The 20,825-nt window shown below is 42.2% G+C and overlaps 1 protein-coding gene across 2 annotated transcripts in view; it reads left to right on the forward strand.

The window, feature by feature from the left end:
• The first annotated feature begins 1,111 nt into the window (after window positions 1–1,111).
• RBM47 (RNA binding motif protein 47) overlaps window positions 1,112–20,825 on the forward strand; it is a 39,040-nt gene continuing 19,326 nt past the window's right edge. For both annotated transcript variants that reach the window (XM_058803288.1, XM_058803289.1), the window contains exon 1: window positions 1,112–1,256. The gene's annotated coding sequence lies outside the window, so the exon portion shown is untranslated. The remainder of the gene's footprint in view (window positions 1,257–20,825) is intronic.

Here is a 20,825-nt window from a genome sequence, read left to right on the forward strand (position 1 = left end):
TGTCCCTCAGCCCAGCAGCACCGGGTATGGACATCCCCAACCCTTCGCAAGGCTGTTCAAGATCCAGATCAACAGCAGCCCCATTATATGGACCCCATTACAGTGATCATTGTTGCACCATGTGGCAGGTCTCAGCAGCTAATCTGACTAGCTGGAGCAGCTGTGGTGTAGATTTTCTCCTCAAATATGTACATTAAAATACATACTGTTTAGGCTGGAGATCCAAATGAGATGAAATTAATTGCTCTTCCCCAGGATTGAAAACCAGGATTGAAATCCCGTGACAGACAAGGCAACATCACAAAACCAGAACTATACAACGTAGCCTAAATTTTCCCATTGTTCCTCCATGAGCGAACATCTGTGTACCAGGTCCAGAAAATGTCTCCCATGCTGGGAGCAGCCACTCCATGTTGAGTCCCAGCCTCTGGGTGCTTCCCAAGTTCAGCAGCTGCCCTTTCCTCCTCAGGGAGCAGCAGTGTCACCTTATCAGCACTGTGCTCTGTTGCCAGCCCATTTCTTCTGCCCTCTGCTTGCAATTGTTAACTTCCTGAGAACAGGAAACTTCTGTTTAGCACAGGTGGAGCTTTAACTCTGAGGCACTCCTGAAAAGCCAAGGCACGGGAGTAGAGCGAGGTGTTGCAGATTGCTTTGGCCATTTCTTCCCCCTGTCTTTGTGTTTAAGCTCCCTTTACATTATTTTGTCAAGCAGTTTTAGTCTTTTTGTTATCATTTTGGAGTTTTAGCTGTCATTTGTCTGAGTGCTGTCTTATGCAAAAGATTTACTCGGAAATTTATGTACTCCCACAAATTAAGCATTCACTCAGCCCTCAGCAAGGCACGCCTAGGCTTGCCTGCAACCTCAGAACAATACAGAGAAAGGTTATCATGACTTACCTGCCACAAATTATCTATTAATAGCACCATTTATGTACCTTTTTTTTTTTTACCCTCCACGACACGCTTTCCCTAGATCACCCTCTTAGCAAGTTTTCGTTTTCTGGAGTGCTTTGTTTTCCCTGCGGAGAGCAGGGCAGGTAGAAGAGGAGCGACCTTTCCAGCCCGGCTCTGCCCCGTGGCCCCGGCGCTGCCTTGTGGCCCAGATGTTTGCCAGGAGGGTGGGACACACACGGGCTGCTCCCAGCCTGGTAAAACATTGACCAGGCGGGCGAGGCCCCGGGAGCGCAGCGCTGCCCGGGCAGGCAGCGAGAGCCCACGGCAGCCGTGCCCGCGGGAGCTCCGCAGCTTCTCCACAGGTACCTTTCCACTTTCATTTTCCCAGCCTTGAAAGGCAGCAGGGCAGTGGTGCTGGGTTATGGGGTTTGCCAAAGCTTGGAAGGAGTAAGAGGAGTTAGCCTCGCTATTTTGCGGTTTGCTTTTTTCAGCTGTAGTTGGCTGAACGGGGTCGCCTAGATAATGGGTTGATTAACTCACGCTTGATTAGTTTGGATTTTGTTGTGTCTTCAAATAAACAAAATCAGTGCATAATTGCATTTGAAAATGTCATTGCCTTCTAATAAAACCCAAACCTGACTTCTGCTCATCTTCTAACTGAAGAGTAGGAATAATAGTCAGAGATTTTAATGAAAATGTGTAATCCAATTATTGCAACGGGGATGTGGGCAGTGACTCATGCTGAAAAACACTTGCTGATTTTTGACTGAGCTTTGCAGAAATAGTCAAAGTGACTAATTTTTTAAAGATTATTTCCATGTTTGGAGCATGGAACGTGGACACTAGGCACAGAAAAAATGCCAGGATTTAAGTTCCTAGTATGCATATGCCACTCAGACAGGTTTAGATGAATGGATTCGAATAATTGTTTTAATTTTGCTCAGTGACTCAAAGTTTCTGCCAGGCAGTGGAAACTGACTCATTCATGCAGGAGCCATCCTCCATGGGTGCTTTGCTGATCTGGATGTACTTTTATAAAAGTACATATCGTGACTCCTCAGAAATTACTTTTTACACCCCAGGCAACTGTCAAATAATCCTGAAGACAGCTCAATGTGAAGTGAATGATGTGTTGACTGTATTCATGATTTATCATCAGTATGTTTTGTGTGCTAAACAAAATACAAGAGATTTAAAACAAAAATAACCTGTTGCTTCCAGTTTATCCATGTCTGGCCCTGGCTGTGCTTGCTTCATGTTTAGATCCTTCCTGATGTGACAGAGATTTTCTTGATGTGTTTGCTACCTGCGCTTGCACACTACATGATATTTATGCTCAGTACATGCTCTGTGGTGCAAAGTTGTAGTAGAGTGTGGTAATACATTTACTTTATTAAAAGTAGTCTAAGTATGGCTCCAACTCTTAGCAGTACTAAAACTCCTAGAGAAAAGTGCAAGGAAAGGTTGCTGGAGAACAAAGCAACTGGATTCCCACAAAAGGCTGCTTTAAAGGACTGAAATATGATTCAATAAAATTTTAGTAAAGGCTGCATCATAGTTTCAGTCTGCTGGTGAATTTGTAGACATAAAGCATGACTTTGATTAAAACCTGTGATTTTCATCTGTTTCACAGTGTTGTGGGATTCTTGCCCTCTCCTCCCAGGAACAATGTTTGACAGTAAATTTGGACTGTTGTAAAAGTTTCTTTTGCAGTAACAAAAAAAAAAAAAAACCAAAAATAAAAAAACAAAAAAAAACAAAAAAAAAAAAAAAAAAAAAAACAAAAAAAAAAAACAAAACAAAAAAAAAGTGGTAAAATCGTATCTGACAGTTCACAGACAAAACCTGCTCAGTGTTTAGGTCCTGTTTGAGACAACTTTCCAGATAAGGGAGCCATGACAATCTGTAAATTGTGAACAATTTAAATTGTTTCGGTAAATAGTAACATATCAATGAAGCAAACCGGTTTCATCCCCTGTGCTTGATTTTCAGCTGAGCTGTTTACAAAGTTTCAGTTGGCTGAACCTGTGTACATAGACTGAAAGGAGCAGGGCTGCACAGGGATCACGAGGACAATCTGCTCTGCAAAACCTTTTTCTGGACATACAAGGCAAAACAGACTGAGGCTAGAGTTTAGACTGGGCTAGTTATACAGTTGCTGCTTAAAAACAACTCTCTCTTCAGCCTTGAAGGCAGTTCCTGTGACACAGGCATTAATGCTAAACCTATATGAAATAAAATGTTCTGGATCTCACAAAGTTCACATAATGCTGCTATTTTAAATTTCTAATTTATATTTGAACCAGAAATTACCATGTTAAATGGGCATATTAAGTGGAAATGATCTCTTCAGATACTTTGGGAATGATGCTCCCAATGTCAGGGCCAGATATTCGAATGGCAAAAAAAGAAAACCTGCCTAAGAAAAACCTTCATGCAGCCAGGATTGCAGCATGGGCATTGCAAAACTCTGCTGTCTCCTCCCCGGAAAGTGTCAGCATTTCCCAGCTTGCCCATGCTTGCCAGGGCCCCACAGGGTGAGCAGTGCCCCTCTGGAGGCTGGGATAGCCTCAGTCCCTGCTCTCTGTGGGTGAGTGACAGGGCTGGCACTGGGAGGGTGCCAAGAGGAGCATCCAGGCCCTGTTTCCAGAGACCTCCTGCACCGGAGGCTCGTTCTGGTGGCTTGCATTTCCTTACTGCACTTGTTTGTGTAGCAGCTATCACACCTCTGGTGAGATTCCCCCTTACAAAGATGTTGATAACAAATCCCCTGGGTCAGATGGGTTACTTGTGTCTTGCTGTGTTGGACCTCTTTGTCTAAGAGCCTACCCCAAATGACAACTTTGTAGTTACCTTTTTTCCCCCTGACAGCTGTGTGGCAGCTGATTATGGCCACTGCAGATGCTTGGGGCGGGAGAGCAAGTGCTCTGCAGCCTCTGGCAGAAGACTCATTCCTTCTATAAAAAAAAAGCTTTTGGCTTTTCTTTCTAAATATTGGACAATCTTTTCTATAGAAGTCTACTTGTACATGACCCACACGACCAGAAAAAGCTCTGTGTGTCACTCTGGGAGCAATTTAAAACACTGACATTTCAGTAGTTTATTTCCTTAAGGCAGAAGTGTAAATCTTACTTGGGGACACTTTCTTTTATAGGAGTAAGAGTTTTCTGGGGGAAGCTATTTATTTTTTCAGAGCCAATTGAAGAAGCATATTTTGAGACAATAAGCTGACTCTCCTCTTTCTGTTGCAGTGAATGAAATTATCAGGTAAAATGAAAACATTAAAAGACAGTGATTAGAGACAAGCAAACTTACCTTTGCACATTTCTAGCTGAGCATAAGTACTAGTGATGCATTAAAACCTCAGCTTTTCAATTTTGCTAAAATAACACAAAGTTAACCCATGAATTACAGCTGAATGTGAAATACAAATTCCATAAAATGAAGTAACTTTAATTATTTTAATTACAAAAATTATTTTGTGCTGCATGCATGTATATGTGGTTCCCAATGGTGCCAAAGAGGAATGAGTGCTTAGATCTTGATTTAGTTTTTCCTTCTTTGCAATGTGTGCTTTCAGTGATATTTCTTTATGCAATTTTTGCTTCCTGCAATAACTTTCAGACCTTTTATTTCCTCCGAAGTCAGGAGTTGCGCAGATCAGAGTGCAGTACAGAGTTGATGATCAAGCATATCTGTCCAGATGAATGGCAGTTCTGCCTTCCCCTCCCTGGTGCTGGGCCACAATGTTTCCCTTTAATTCCAGCATTAAACAGCTGTCAGTATCAAACACCATTTGCTTGCACATTGGAAGGCAGAAGTAGAAGCAATAACAAATAATTGTGCATAGATGTTTTTTAATGGCTGAACTAAAGCAAGGCTTACCTCTCATAGCACAGTATTCTGACTCCCTGCAACTCCCAGGCTGTAAGGGTGAAAAGTAAAAAGACACTGAGCAAAAGTGCCATAGTGCCATTGAACCTTTGTATTTTGAAAGAAGCAGCTTTGAGAGGTCATCAGATTGTATCTCTTGCATCTAATGAGTATTTGGATTAAAAATTTAATGCATTGTTCAAACCAAATCTTTTTTGGTTTTGCGTGAAGAGTCAGCCCCTACAAGCTTCTCATCCCTCTTGAAGAACTACAGAAAACAGTCATTATTCCAGTCTTTCCTACCTCCTGTGAAGACACTATCAGACAAAATGCTGCTGTACTTTAGCAGCACTGTAGTTTTTAATGGTCTCCAGAAAAATTGCACATCTTGCTCTTCTTTCCTCTGGGAAGTCTCTGTTACCTCAACTGGAAACAGCCCCCACAACAGCCCTGAAACAAACTGTTAGCTGGGATCATGATAAGCTTTACCGAACAGAATACTTTCACATGAAAAATTTGGGATGCTTTAAAAGGAACATTGTTCAGTAAATATTCTGTAATGCACAGAAACAGCTTTTGCTACCCTCATTTATGGCACTCTTGTTCATGCTTCTCCAAGTCACAGCCACTCTATCATGAAGCTCTTCCTTGAATGATTCCCAGAAATGATCAAACCACACCTGTAATCAGCTCTGTATGGGCAGACAATTTTATAAACCTGAAACTAAGGACTTAACAATAGAAAATGTGAGGATAGGCTTCTTCAGGATGAATTTTGCAAGATTATTTGCTCCACTGATGTTAATCAACTGGAATAATAAATAAAATCTTGATTCTGCAAACCCTCCTCTATCTGGTGGCAGGTTTATACCTGTTAACTTTATCCTGGGGACCTACATTGCAATTACATCCCACATACTGAAGGGACTGTTCTCATGAGTAAGTCTGAAAGGGCAATGCATGCCTGGGTCATTATATGGACATAACCTCAGGGATAGCTCTGAATGGATTGCCAGGGACAAACAGGCTGCAGTACCAAAAAATTCGTAGGATGTGCCTATGGACCCCATTCTATAAATTCCTATATTTTCATCTACTCAACATTTTTATTACAATTTCTTGTCAATCAGTATAGAAGTGCAAAGCTTAGCTCTGCATCAGCAGTCAGGTGGGAATCTCTCAGCAGAGGGGACACTGTTTGAAATTGAGTAATGCTGACATTATCATACTACAGTGCCTGCAAAACCAATATCGTAGGGGAGAGTGGGAGATGATCGAGTACATCTATCCAAATGAGCACCACTGATCCAGAGATCTCTGTGGAAAGGACTTGATATGGTGGTGGGCCTGGGAACCCTGCTGCCCTTGGTTGAGAGAAGGCTGAAAGGCAGGAAAAGGGCTCTGGACACCTGTCCTGTATCAGGACAACATTGAGAAAAATTCCATGGAAGGGAGCAACGTCACAGAAACAAGCAGGGAGATGGTGGGAGAAGGGAGTGGGGGAGCAGTAAGATGGGCTGATGACCAGCTGCCTGTTTCAGGAATGTATCACACCCCATAGCAGAAAGGTGTCATTTGGCTGGAGATCCAGGACTAGAGTGCTGAGGAGCAATATAAAGGGCCTAAACAAGCCTGTCTTCTTGACAACAGGCAACAGGCTCCTCCTTTTCACAATCCAGAGATGAGGGGAATGGCCAGTACATCCACTGCAAATCTATTTTGACAGGCTCAACAGGCTACAGTCCTCTTCCTCAAAGCCCTAATGGGGTTTCACCCTGAACAAAAGTCAGACTCTCTTGATCCATTTTGTGTTGTGCAGTTGCTCCAATGAGGCTGAAGAAAATTTCTTTCTCATCAGCCACAGTGAAAACCACCACTATGATTCTGTACTACCACCATAATAAGAGATAGTCCACATTAAAGCTAGAGTCATGCACAGCTGTTGAATATGGTACTGTTCTATATGCTAAGTTTTTCACTCTAAGAGTACTGCATTTTGTGCTGCAGAATATTTTGATGTAAATGGGAAGTTAGTGTTGATGTTGGAAACAAATGCTATGACTTTCACTAACTGGAATATGTACATGTCTGCAACTGAGCATTTTTCAAAGTGACTGCTTTCTGCACAGGTGTAAAGGACATGTTTCAATGAAGAATGTGTTTCTTTTTAGTTCATCTTAAAAGTGGGAAATGGAAAGGTGAGCAGCCCTCTGTAAATAGAAAGAGGATATATAGAGAGATTTCTTTTAAACTTTGTGATGACACATCTTCCTAACAGAAGAGGGAAGGCATGGAAATTAAATCCGGTTAAGGCATTTAAATTTATGTTCATTCAACACTGTAGGCTCAGCTCTGCTCTTCATTTGCATTTAAAGAAGGAAGTTTCAATAAAGGAATTGTTGAATTACTTGGGAGTGTCTTTAGGGCAGTGTGAAAAGACAGTGAAACTCTTCTGTTCATTAACCACAGTGGTAGGAAGTTTACTGACTTATGGCTACACCTTGGGAGATGCAGAGAGGATCCACCCCCAACAGCACATATGTAGTTTTAGACACAGCATAATTGTGTTAATGTGATGAAACTGCTTGCACTTGCTTAGATATTTTACTGCATCAGGAGTCTAATTAGAGCTTTGTTTTGTGGAAAACTAAAGAACTAGGTTAAAAACAGGTCAAGAAGGAATTATTTCAAAAACACACATAATAATCATTCTTAGTCAAATTTTATAATTTCTGATGGACAATAGCAAAACTGATAAACTCATCCTTTCAAGAATTCTTCCCTCTCTTTCCTTATGGTGATGAGCAGCCTTCTTAAACTCCTACCGGATGAAGTGAAGGGACTCTGTGCTAGCACCACGTAACAGAACTTCATGGTGCAGATCTCCATTAGCCCTGGCTATGTAGGACACTCCAGTGACCTCCCTAGACTTTGTGTCCAGAGTCCAGGACTGCTCTCCTTGGCAAGTTATTAACTGGCACTTAATTTGATAACGGTGCTGAACTTTGAGGCATGATTGTTTTGTTCTTGAATATGCCATAAAGGTACATTAAACAGAAAGGTGGGGGCAGGGAGGAAGGGGGCAGGAAGGTTATTCTCAAGAGGACAGATTTTTACAGGTTTTATAGGAAGTAAATTTTTTGGAATAGAGTTGTGCTAAAATGCCAGGCTATGGAAGATAGGATCTGTGTCTCCTCTTTTTTTTTTTTTCCTGCTTGTCCAATCCAGTTCCAGGGATTTTGCTGTTTTGTTTAAACTCAGGTTTTCCAGAGTTGAAATTATGTAAATTATTTAATGTTAATATTATGTTTCTGTGAGTGAACTGCTAGCAATTTTAAAAAGAGTTATTCTATCTTGTGGATTAGTTTCTGTGTCAAGACAGCAGGCACTGGAAACCTCTCTGCTTTTTGTCCTTCAGGCTGTTAGCAAGCAAGATCTGTGAGTTTGTGTGAGGGGAGCACATGCAAGGACCTGACAAACAGATGTGCAAGCAATCCCTCTGCTTCTCCTCTTTAATCCCTCTGATCACCTTGACCCTGGAAGGCAGTTAATAATCAATATTCCTATATCTGCAGGTGGAGTTTTGGTATTAGAGATTACGGCAATTCCTGACAGAAAAGCGATTGCATATAGTTCAGCAATTGGCATTTGACCATTCCAGATCTAACTTTCTCCTGATCAAAAAAAAAAACAAAACCACACTGTTTTTTTCTAATTAAGCAACTTTACAAGTGTTAAATATTTTTAGCTGTGAGAGCAGCTTTTTGACATCTCAGATTAACATATTACATTGGTGGTTTTCTTACATGAAATAGATTTTCCTGTTTGCTTATAAAAATATCTGGGACTGGCAGTTTTTAGTCATATGGTTAATTCATAGTGTCTATAATTCTCCTGTCAGTTCTATCAGTAACAGATCAAAAGGGTCAAATATTTGGGTTTTGCTGGGGGCTTTTTGGAAAATTAATGTGGGACTGAGTAAAGAGGCTGGAAGGTGGTTTTTTATGGAAACCATCACCAGAACAAATGTACCCATCTGAATCATCTCTTCTGCTTTCAAATATGATTTATTTCTGATTCCTGAACATGCTCTATTTCTCATTTATTCTTCTTGGTGCTCATGTGAAAAAGAACAGACACAAACACCAGGAGGATGGGACCCTTTCCCCAGCCATAAAAACAAGGAAAGTTCAGAGGAAAGGACAGGAGAGCTGCAGCCCAGGCCACAGTCCCAGCTGTCTGGAGGGCATGGGCAGGGTGACTCCATGCCCTGGCCCATGACCAGATGGGTCCAGTGGAGAGGGAGCAGTTTTGCCTTGCTGAGGAGGACACAATGCACAACCATGATGGACATTGACTGGGCAGGTACTGAAGGGGGAAGCATTCAACCCTTTGCAGCTTCTCAGATTATTACACAGCAATTAAAATAGCTCCCCCCATGTAAAAGCATGCCATCAGATAACAGGACACTCTGACTCATTAAATGAACCCTTGCCAAGATTGTTTCTGGAGTGTTCCAGTTTCTTGCTTGGGTCATGATGTTGAATCATTGCTTGCACTCAAGTTCTATGAGCCAGCTGTCTGGTTGAATAGACCCATAAACACAGCTGTGCTGGCGGCTACCTTTTAACAGGTTTTCTCCAAGCTTTGGGCTTCACTTTTAAAAATAGCCTGTTTCTTTTGCACAGCCTCTCATCTTCAAAGCATGACCTCCTTGCTGAAATCTGGTTGTGAAATATGACTTTCCCATTCACCTGCTAGCAGTGAGATGCTTTCTGTGCAAGTTGGGTGTAATGGCACAGTATTTCATTCCTGTTTGGTGATTTAAGGCTGTCAGCACAGGCTGTGCCATGATGTGCCTCTCTATCCTCTGCTTGCCTGTCTCCTCCCAGGGGAAGATGCCATTTCCATTTGTGTGGGGTTTTTTTCACCACTTGCAGTGCAAATGCCTATGAGAGGGGGGCAGACATAGGAGTGTTTACAGCATCCTCTAATTGGTCCAATGCTAGATGCAAGTTTCTGCACATTTATAAATGAAATAACCTTTTAATTATAGGCCCACATTTCATACAACAACTCCACTTCTGAGAAACCAGAAGGAAAATAAATTTTGCCTCACCTGACCCCAGGGTAGGTTTTTCCTGGCAGGTTTCAGTAGAATCACAGAAAGTCATTTGGAGGTATGACACTAAACATGTGCAGCTTGCACCTCAGACTTCCAAATTTATTTTGCCTCCTAGATATTGTTTTTGTTTAGAGTAACTTTTGTAACCAACAGTTTTCACTTACATTTACTAACTATGCTGTGTTGTTCAAGGAAAATAAAAGTAGGTAGCAGACAGTTTATTAATTTAAATTTCTATCAATGTATTATTTGTGCCAGAAGCTGGGGGTGGCTTGCTAACCTCTCTGGAGCAGGCTGGCTCATCCATATAACAGGTATCCCACGTCTTCTCTAGTACATGTGATGGCCCTCCTAGTTCTAAGCATAGTTAGAATTTCTCATATGCTTTTTGTTTGCTGTCAGCTCCTGAAGTATAGCAGAGAGGTGTCATGAAACTGAAGATGTGCATTTGACCAGAGCTCAGGGTCACACAGGGTCACCTGGGAGTGCAACAATGCTCTTGGAAGATTCTGCTGCATGAGCCCAGGCAGCTATTCCTGGCACTAGCTGATCCATTGTCTGTCCCTGGAGCCACATTTAGGCTTTGGTCAGGAAGAATTGGCTGATTCTCTCTAAAAGAGGATCTAAGAGAGAGCAGAGGGGTCCATTGGCTGGGAAAGGACAGCACACATGTACCATGCCCTGCTGTCTCACAGGTCAAATGGAGGTGCAGCACAGGCAGTGGGCAAGTCCTTCCTTCACCAGGAATCTCCTCCTAGGAGTATAAGTGATCCTTGTTCAGAAGGGAGTTTCTGCAGCTCCTCCTCAAGATATGAAAGCTAAAGTCCAGGTGATGTGCTTATGTTATGGCCTGTTGAGACTGTACACAGTTTTGGTGCAGAGCATACATGATTAGAACCAAAAAATGTCCTTTTAAGAACTAAGTTTCTATTGAACTTTCATGTCCAGAACGTAATTTATGGGCCAAACCAAGAGAAAGAACTGCTGCAAAACAGGGCAGAGAACCTATCTGAGTTGTGAGATGCCAGCAGTAACTTCTCTCCCAGCTACAAAAGTTGGGGCGCTTGTGTGCCACTCTGCACTGAAATGCAATGTATTTCTTTTCCCCATGCCACATCTGCATCTGTTGGTTCCTTTTTCTGAGCTAAGAACTGACACTGAGTTTTTATAAAACATTGTGCTCGTAGCTTGACAGGCACTTAGAGAAACTCCTAACAGGTTTTGCTGCTATCATAAATTTGCCCTGCTTTCACACTGTTCCTTTTTTTCTTTGATAATCCCAGTCTAAACATATAATTATATTCACTCTGTCTGTGCAGCTGAGGAAGCACTGACTTCCCTGTTCTGATGAGAAACAAGAGCACTGTTGATATTGAACAGTGTGTTGTTTTGGTGCTTTTACTGCTTTTGAGTGTAAGGACATCAGAAACAAAGCCCTATAATGGGATAATAAATAAAATGTGTTTTCCCTCTGCTGAAATAAAGGCACAGAAGCATGCAGTACCTTAGCTGTCAGAGGTTTCCAAACCAACAGGCAGACAAGCAATGGGATTGTTCCCTTATACATCCTTATCAGAAGATATCCTCTGCTCTTCAGATTTCTACCTGTCCTCAGTGTTTCTTCCTTGTTTCATTATAAGCTCTTCTGGAATATGTTTCTTTAAGTCTAGATTAAATTAAAAATTATGCCTAATGAAATAAAGTACATCATAGTCTCAGAAAATTGATTTTTACTCAGGGTTAGAATGTTACTGTGTACTTTTTTCGATAAAGTTTCTGTGACCTGGGCAATATGTGAGTGATTCAAGTTTGTGTTTGAACAGAACTGGTTTTTTATATGTTGCTGTTTTAAGACATGAATAATTAAAGTCAGACCTCCCAAGCCCAGTATTTAGGCACCCATACAGTCTTCAAAGGCTCTTGAGCATGTTTAGTTTGTACTTATCTTGGCGTGTTTGACAGACAAGGACTGAAGGATTTAAAATCATTATAGCAGGCTGATCTATGACTAACACAACTTGCTAAGTCTGCTTTTCTACAATACCACTGTAGGATTATAGAGAAATTCCAGCTTTAGTCCAGGTTCCCAGCAATTCCCATCCTCCCAGCCTCTCCCCTGTCCTGCAGGCTGTGTGGCTGCTGAAGCCATGGGTGCCATCACCTGCACCTTGTACAGCCCTGCTGGCCACTGCCTCCCCATACAGCACTGGGGAAAAGCTCAGCTCTGACTGCTTCTCCCTCAGCTTCATACAAATGTAATCTCAGAGTTAGTCCTGGCTTTCCCAAGGCTGCATGAACTCCCTGAGACCTCTCCCCACCCATGAGTGGCTTGACTGCCCCTGGTGCAGAGATCCACAAGTGGGAATGAGGAGATGAAAGACTGGAAGACATGCCACAAGTTTGTAGGCTCTGCAGGGGCAGGGTGTGGGACCATTTTTAGGAAACCAGGATGGGAACACCACACATTCAGCAAAACCAGGAAGGGCATGCAAGTGTTAGGATGTGCAAACAGGGAAATTAACTCAGGCAATGACAATGACTCTATTATTGCCCGTTTGCACAGTTACAGCAGCAAACCTTGTTTGTCTTCTGTGCCGAAATGCACTCTCTCCCCTTCCAAATTTTAGAGTAGTTTCTATGTGTGTGTTTTCAGTGTCACAGCAGCTTTACTGCTAGAGCCAGAGTGGCTTTAGCCTTTTAACCATGAACTACAGCTGGACTTTGTTCACATTGACGTGCTAACCTTTGGCCAGCTGAAGTAGCAGAGAAGCTGGCTGCTCCCGGCGAAACACGATCACAGTGTACCCAGGGAGGAACCTTCTGTAAAATGCCCTTTAATCAGTTCCAGTCATTGTTAGGGATTGTAATGATTTAGGCTTCGTTGATAGTTTCAGTAAAAGAGCATCTGAAAGCACAAGGTCTGTCCTGCTGCTTCTCTGTGACCTCCAAAGTCCCTGGCTGAGGTCCTGAAGCAGTGGATGGCCGGGTGCTGGGGACACCCTGCTGACAGAGGCACCAGGTGTGTGACAGCTTAGCAGGACACAAACCTCCTTCTGGCAGCCAGCTGAGGAACAACCTGCAGGTTAGTCACCATAACCCATGGTAGTATTGTGGTTGTGATTGTATGGTATTTAGGTTAGTCACCATAACCCATGGCAGCATTGTCGTCATGGTTGTAGGTCCTGTGGGATTTAGAAGGGGTTCTGGCTGTGTCAAAGGGGAGCCTAGGCAGTGAGAGATGTTTCAGTCTCTTGGGAAGTAGTAGATGCCCTAAAATGCAATGTTCATTGAGGAGGGGTTATGGAAAAGCTTGTTTCAGGAATCTGTCTTCTTAGCTATAAAATGCAAGAGACTGTCTTATGCTTTAGATAGCAAAGTTGATCCTTTTGTGAAGCTGACTGTGCTCTGAGCATGACTGAGAATCCCTGTTAGAAACAGGCAGGCATTGTGGAGGCTCCTGTTCTTCCAGGTCACCAGTGCCACAGCATGTACAGTAACCCCCATGCTGTGCTCCCCAAGTGCTCTTTTAGTGTTGTTTCATCTTCTAAGTAACCTTTTCAACTGGATAAATTGTTCTTTTTTGGAGTAAATACACAAAGTCAAAATCTTATATTTTTTCCTCTCTGAAATGATGCAACACAGTAACTGCATAAAGACATTTCTTTTGTTGGCATCATCAAGGCAATTTTAATCCACTTAGATTTAATTTCTAGCAATAATTGGTCCCAAAAGAATTGAGAGTTTCCAAAGAAAAACAGTTTAAAGCCTCAGAATAACCTTACTATTCTTCAGTGGTCTTGTGGTACATCTTCAGAAAATAATTTTGCTTCACTTTTCGAAGGCCAGAGATTAGAACAAGACAAACTTCACCACCACCTGATAGCTTTATTTGCTTTTTCTGGAATGTGCTCTCTTTTACATACCACCAGTTTCATACCATGAAACATACGAGAAGTCAAGTTGAAGTCCTGATATGACATTGTTCATGTCAAGCATGATGATGTGGCACCAAGAGTGTATTGGTTTCATTCAAATAAATGTAATACATCAACAAAATTTCAACCACCTCTTCATATACCTCTAAATATAAACAGAACAAATATTTTTTCCTACAGATAGAAAATTCAGACCTCAGAAGTGACATGAAAGTCTGAGTATTTGGACAGATGACAACCTGGTGGTTGGCACATTAATCTATGTGCTAGATTGCAATATATTATCTATTCATATTCAGACATTCTGTGCTAATCTTATGGAATACTCACTGGTGAGGCAGCAGGAAGGGCAATGTCCTCATGCTTAAGTCTCTGCCTACCTCCTTTAGTTCTCTGAGGACAGCACACAGCCATGCAAAGGTCACATTTCAACCATTTTAGCTTGCATAGAGACAGTTGCAGCTCCTGGATATTTGGAAAAATTGTTACTTTGAAGATGTAACCTATAAATATTCCCACCAATTAAATGTGCTTCCTTTAGGAGTGAGTTTGTCTTGCTTATTTTTAGGAAGGACAAAGTCACTGACCTTTTAAAATTCCTGAGAAGATTTTTAATTTTTTTTCCAAAGAAATGGAGTATCTCTGCATATTGATTGCCATTTGTCACAAGCTGCAACTTCCAGCTTAACTGCAGATGCATCCTTGCAAACAACTCATATCTCAGGTGCATGGTGAGCATTATTTCTGCCCCACAGCAGAGCAGTTGATCACATGGGTTATATCTCTCCTAACTAATAAAACATGCTGGGGTGTGTTCCCTGAACCCAAAGACGGCACAGCAGACAACCTTTTAGATGAAGCCTTCTCCTTCCCCCCAGAACAAGGTGGCCTCAACCACAGGGTCTAGCTTGGGCAGTCCAAGTGTCTGCATCCATCCTGGAGCAGAGAAGAAATGTGAGAAACACAGCAGAGCTGAGAGTGCAGATACTGCACAAAACATTTCATTTTGTGGCTACAGCCCCTCATTTAACCAAAGTAAAAGTGTCTCCCTGTCTCGGGACCATTTCATGTACCTTCCAGATCTGACTTAAGTCTTACTGCCAGTTTGGAAACGTCCTCTTGAAAATACAAACCTTCTCCTAGAGATAGGAGGTATGGGACTTAGGTTCTTCCTGAATGAGATATATCTCCTGTTGTCAATGGCTCAAGAGTGGCAGATCCTGGGTCATTGTAGAGATATTTTCTTTGCTGAGAAAGGGAAAGAGCAACTTGGCTAGTGGATTTAATAATTACAGCCATTCAGACCATTCTTTTCATTCCTAACTATTTCAGCTATTATGGTCCTTGAAACCAGACACTTTTCCTGGTTTATCTTGTCAAATACCAATTGAGGTATGTCACCAGCACTCAAAGATTTTTCTTTGAGAAAGAAGCATTTTATAGCAGAATTGTAGTTCTGTAAAAAAATCACCTCACTGTGGTTATGGAGAGCTGCCCATTAACACAGCCTTTGAGCACTTTCAAGTTTAATTAGGCTGGCTGTACCCCACAGGGTGACCTGGGCAGCTCTGGCAGTCAGGGGATGATGCCTGAGGGTCCCACACCAGGTGCAGCTGCAGAGGTGAAAGTGCCCTTTTACTATTTAAGCATGTTTCATTAAGGTGAGCACGTTTACCACAAGGTTGCAAAGTTTCTGTCAAGAGTCGCTCATGTTCCCCTTCTCTTTGTGTGCCAAGCAGGTGGCTGGGGATAGATGTAGCTCTAGCACTTGCCTGCGCTGTAGATAACATTTGAGGCAAATCCATCCTGTTTCCTACTCTGCAGAAGCACACCTCAGACTGGCAACCCAGCTCAAGTCACCCCAAAGAGTGGCTCAGGAGCAGCATGCCTGCAGCTCGTTTCTGGTGCGATGCTGGCTGCAGAGAAGAAAGCTGAGCTGGAGAGAGGTTTGCAGCCCCAGTCCTGCCTGCCCTAGGGGAGGTCAGCAGTGGAGAGGAGCAGACAGGATGCACAGGCTGTCAGAGGAGGAGCCAGTGCTGGGCTGAGCTTAGGCAAGGCATGTGACAGCATGGGTAAATCTGTGCTGGACCACATGGCCAAAATCTGCCGTGGCATGGGTCAAGAGATGTGACCCCACTCTGGTCTCATGGCAGCACCCACCACTGATGGGTGACTGAGTCACAGCAAATCCCTTTCTTGTGAAGTCCCATCGCAGCCTGCTCAACACAGACTTCTCTGGTAAAGGTGCCTTTGCTGTGCACGCCCGTGCAGACTCTGCCAACATCACCAAAAGCTGCTTTTTCTAATCCTGATAGTAAACCAGTTTTCTGAAAAATGGAAGTTGTGGACATGTAATAAAATACAATATTAGAGATGCTGGAGTTAATGGATATTTTAAATTCCCCAGCAGATCATTCAGTCTCCTGTAGTCTAAACTTTTCCTCCATGTTACTGGGAGGCAGAAAAATAAATTTGCCTTCCTAAAGGAAACTCTATCAGTCTCCTTATTGGATAACCTCTTTTTACACACAATTTCCATGTGATTTTTATTGCTTAATTTTCAATAAGACATTAGGAATGAAAATAGAAAAGCTCATGCCCTGACCAAAGATGATGCCTGTTGGCTGGAGGAAGAGTTTTTCCCTTAATATCCTTATATTCTACTGTGAGCTGTAAAAAAGCAGAACAATTCTTAGAAGAGACTGTGTGTGCTAACCACACTCATTTTCATACCCTGATTCTGAAAGCTCCTGTAAATCTATGTTTGGAGGTCTTTATTCTCCTTCTTGTGAACATGTATCACATAACCCTGTGGTTTTCTTTGCAAAAAGCCCTGCAAGGAACCAGCAAGAATATTGTTTGCCAGTAACTTTTTAATTATCAAAATTGGTTGGTACACGGTTGGCTTGTGCTGGTTGGACATCCCTGCTAGCCACAGGAGGTGGCCATTGGGTACCTTTTGGTGACCTATTGAGCTCACGCTGCTGTGCTGCCCCTCCTTCCTTGGTTCCTCCAGGACCTTCAGCCCCTCAATAAAATTCCCCAGCTGCATAAAGACTAATAAAGAGTTGCACTTTACTATTCTACCTTCTGGTCTCCCTGGATTATTCAGTGAGCTCCTTGGTGTTACAGAAAGGCTGTCATTTACCTCACTGTGGAATCTCATTGGCCTCCTCAGAGGAGGAGCTGTGCTCTGAAACTTGATTCAGCAGGTTTTAAAAGAAACCCTTCCCCTGTTTTCCCATGAATTTGCTCAATGCTGGTGACTTGATAAATGCATTAAGCCAGCAGTGCTGGCAGAGGGACAGGTCCCACCCTGTTTTACCCCTCTGCCAGCACAGGTGCTCAGGTGGTGTGGGTGGGTGGTGGTGCAGCTGCACAAACCCTTGTGGCAGCCCCGGCAGAGGCTGCAGTAAGGATGGAGATGGACCCTGTGCAGACAGCACCAGTTTAGCTGTGGTGTGAAAGAGTGGTCTGGTGCAGCCACATCAGCCTAGCAAGGGCAAACCTTTTTCCTATGGAGTGTTTTATTTACCCTAGGACTGAAAGGCAATTATTGTATTAACCTCCCTTGTAGATATGTCTATGCAGAACCCACCCTGTACTTATTTGAATGGAAAGCAAACATGCCACAGAAATGTAATGACTATGGCTATATAAAAACAAAAAACCTACTTTGTGTTTTGCCAGTTTCCTCCTGTTTTGTGTGCTAATTAAAAAGCTATTACACTCTGTGGGTTTATTTAGTATCTGTCTTCTATTTTTGAACCTAAAGCCTGCTTTCAAGTTTAAATGAAAGCACAAAATTCTACATGGGGAAACTGAGCCTGACTGTTGCAGCAATCCTCTGTGCTGACTTTCATTGCAGAATGACAATAAAATAAATTTTTGCTAGAAAAAGAACAAAACCTTTGCCTAGTGACCAGAAAGATTATCAGAGCAAATCCTACTGCCCATGAGCTAGAAAAGCCCAAGACTAAAAAACAAAATGGGAAAGCACAAGGTGTCCTTGGCCAAATTTCCCTCTGTTGGTACTCCACCTTCAGGGCTGTGACTTTGTCATCTCCATAGTGGGATAAGGCATGTGGCTGCTGGGAGCAGATGGGAGTCCATCTTTCAAAGGGTAATTCTCTGTGATGTGGCAAGGTAAGGGTTAAAACATTGACATAGGTTATGCATAGAAGCAGCTTGGGTGTGAGAGAACTTGGAAAGCTGTGCCTGTTACAGACTTTATGTTCTCTGAAGGATCTTCCCAGATTTTGGTCTGCAATAGGTTAGGGAAGTCAGGAAATGACAAAATCTGCTGTATTAACTCACATTGTATAAGAACGCGTGTAAAATAACATGTTATTAATTTACATAAAGTGATGTTGTCCCTTTAAACATTCAAATAGGCAATAAAATTGTTCTATAAACATGTGGGAACCTGTTTCGCCAAATACAGAGTGGCTTTGTTAAAGAGAGAAGGAAATTATAGAAAAGGAAAAGGCTGTTTGTTACATTATGAGATCCCAATTTTTGTAGCTGTATTGTGACTGATTCTGGGTTTATGTGTGAATATAGTGATCAAGACTTTCTGAGACTGAGATTAGAGACCTTGCCAGTCACTCTTACATTCATGTGTCCTTTCAGTGAAATATTTCACTCGGTACATTCCCTTCTCTTCCTACTGCAGTCTCTCAGCAGTTTTTGAAGAGCAAATAAAATCATAAAGGCCAACCCACTGCTCACTCCTTACTCTCCCTTCTTTTTTCACTTGCTCATATGTCTGCACTGTTACATAATGCTAAATTTCCATAACGAAATATCTCCTCAAAACCTATTTACTACCATAATCATCAAAACCACTCACTCTTATCTGGACAATGACATCCAGACATTGTAAGCCTATGCTCAGCCTCTGGATCTCCCAAAGCATTTGGGTTTGATCTTTCTAAAAATCTCAGAGGCAGATTCAATGCTTCATTAGACAACATCACACTGAGGAGCCCAGTGCACTCCATCTGTAAAGGCCAGTTTATGTGTGTACTTGCAGAAGAGAGACAGCTGAGGGGAGCACACCAACTTGTTGGAAGTCTTTTCTGCATCAGGGAGAAGATCCCCATTCACAGGCATTACCATATTCCAATGAATATCATTTTTTTTCCTTTACATTTCTTTTCTATCACTGTGTTCAGGAGAATAATTATTTAGGAAAAATCTTTCACCTTCAATCCCTCTACAGGAAAGAATAAAAGGCAATGGAAGGTTTAAGGGAAACATGGGCATGGACTGGTCTGGACAGTTTTCGTTTCACATCTCTTAGGATTTAGCCCCTGCTTCACTGTCAATAATTAAAATGACAAAACAACTAAATATATATGTTATTATTGTAACAGTGGGTGGGTTTTGTTCATTGTAGGCAGCTGTACATTAGGAAAGAAGTGCTTATATTTTTAGCCCAGAGCAGTGGATGCTGTATGAAGAGAGGAGCATGTGGTGTACATACAATCCATTCTCCTGCTGCTTGCATGGCTCTGCCCTTAACACTTTCCACTGTTCCTTACGTGCCATCATAAAGAGGTACATGAAGAGTTGTGCAATCACTGTGAACACAGTGGTTTTGAAGTCAAAGGAAACCAGGTGTCTAATGTCAGGGAAAGCTGGGAGACACACTGCAGAGTTCTGCCCTAACTTCTGAGGTTTCTTATAAAAGCACAGCCTGCAGGAAAAGCTAGTACATTTTTAAATTCTGCCACTGGGAATGGCAACACCTCAGAATACCCTGCAGTAGATGATCTGTTGATGATCATTGCTTTAAACAATAACGGGAAAATAACTTGGAAACTAACAACAGGATGCAGCTAAAAGTGAACATATGAAATGAAAGCCATGGGTTTGAGAGGCCTCCCTACATGATCCTAATTGACACAGCCTTGAACAGCCTTCTGAAAATGAGCCCATCAGCTCACTAGCATCAGTGCTTTCTCACTTACATCAGAGGACTCTTCTCTGGGCATTCAAGTACACATACAATTGTAGCTGATAGAATTCACTTGACAATATTTTTAGCTGTAAGTTTGATTTTTTTTCCAACAGAAAAATATGAAGTAAGAGAATGATACTGAATTTTAAAAATAAATTAATTTGGAGTTTTGCAAATTCATAACTGCTGATTCACTTTTATTCACTTTCCTGTGGAGATCAGTGGCATTAAGGCATGGATCTTATTTTGGCAGAATCTCCTAGATTTTTTGCCCCAGTTTTGACACTGATTTTTTCCATAGTCTTGGGTAAACCATTTAAATTTCCATGCTGCAGCTTCCCTGCCTGCAGGGCAGTACCTGCTTCTCTGCAGCTCTTACAGCTTAACATTTGCAGGGATGAATTCTGAAGATGAAAGACTTGCACAGTAGACTTGGGCTGCCAGCACTCTGGGACCAGGATCCAGGCTCCAGGTGTGTTTGTACAGTGCCTAACACACCACAGCCCAGCACAGTGGATAAACAAGAATAAAAATCCAGAACAGAGTGATTGTAATCACCCATTGGTTTGCAGTGTAAGTAGAACAGTTCTCCTTCCTGTTTGCTTTCAGAAACCACCACAAAGATGCTTCTTTTGCCAGTCTTTGCCACCCTCCACATTCTTCTAACTTGGAGCCGTCCAGTATTAGAGTGCTTATCTCTACACCCCACTGACTCCCTTACCCCTCTTCCCTATTGACCAGCCTCTGACTTGGCAATTTGAGGTTATTTCTTAAGTTTTACATGCCCAGACTAAAGGACTCAGAGGACAAGAATAAATTATTATGTAGGACCATCTCAAACAAACCGATTCCGCAGAATATACTTGTATTTATGATTTGTCACTGAGAGCTTAAGACACTTTTCCTTGCACATGTGGATGACCTGAGGTTGTTGCTTGTGTGCTTTGGATGGAGGTTTGGATCAGGCTTTCTTTTCAGGGTAGGAAAAAACAGTAAAAAAGCAGAGAAAGAAGAAAGAAATGGTTATGCCTGT

The sequence above is a fragment of the Ammospiza caudacuta genome, chromosome 4 (genome assembly GCF_027887145.1).
Source record: "Ammospiza caudacuta isolate bAmmCau1 chromosome 4, bAmmCau1.pri, whole genome shotgun sequence".
NCBI lineage: Eukaryota > Metazoa > Chordata > Aves > Passeriformes > Passerellidae > Ammospiza > Ammospiza caudacuta.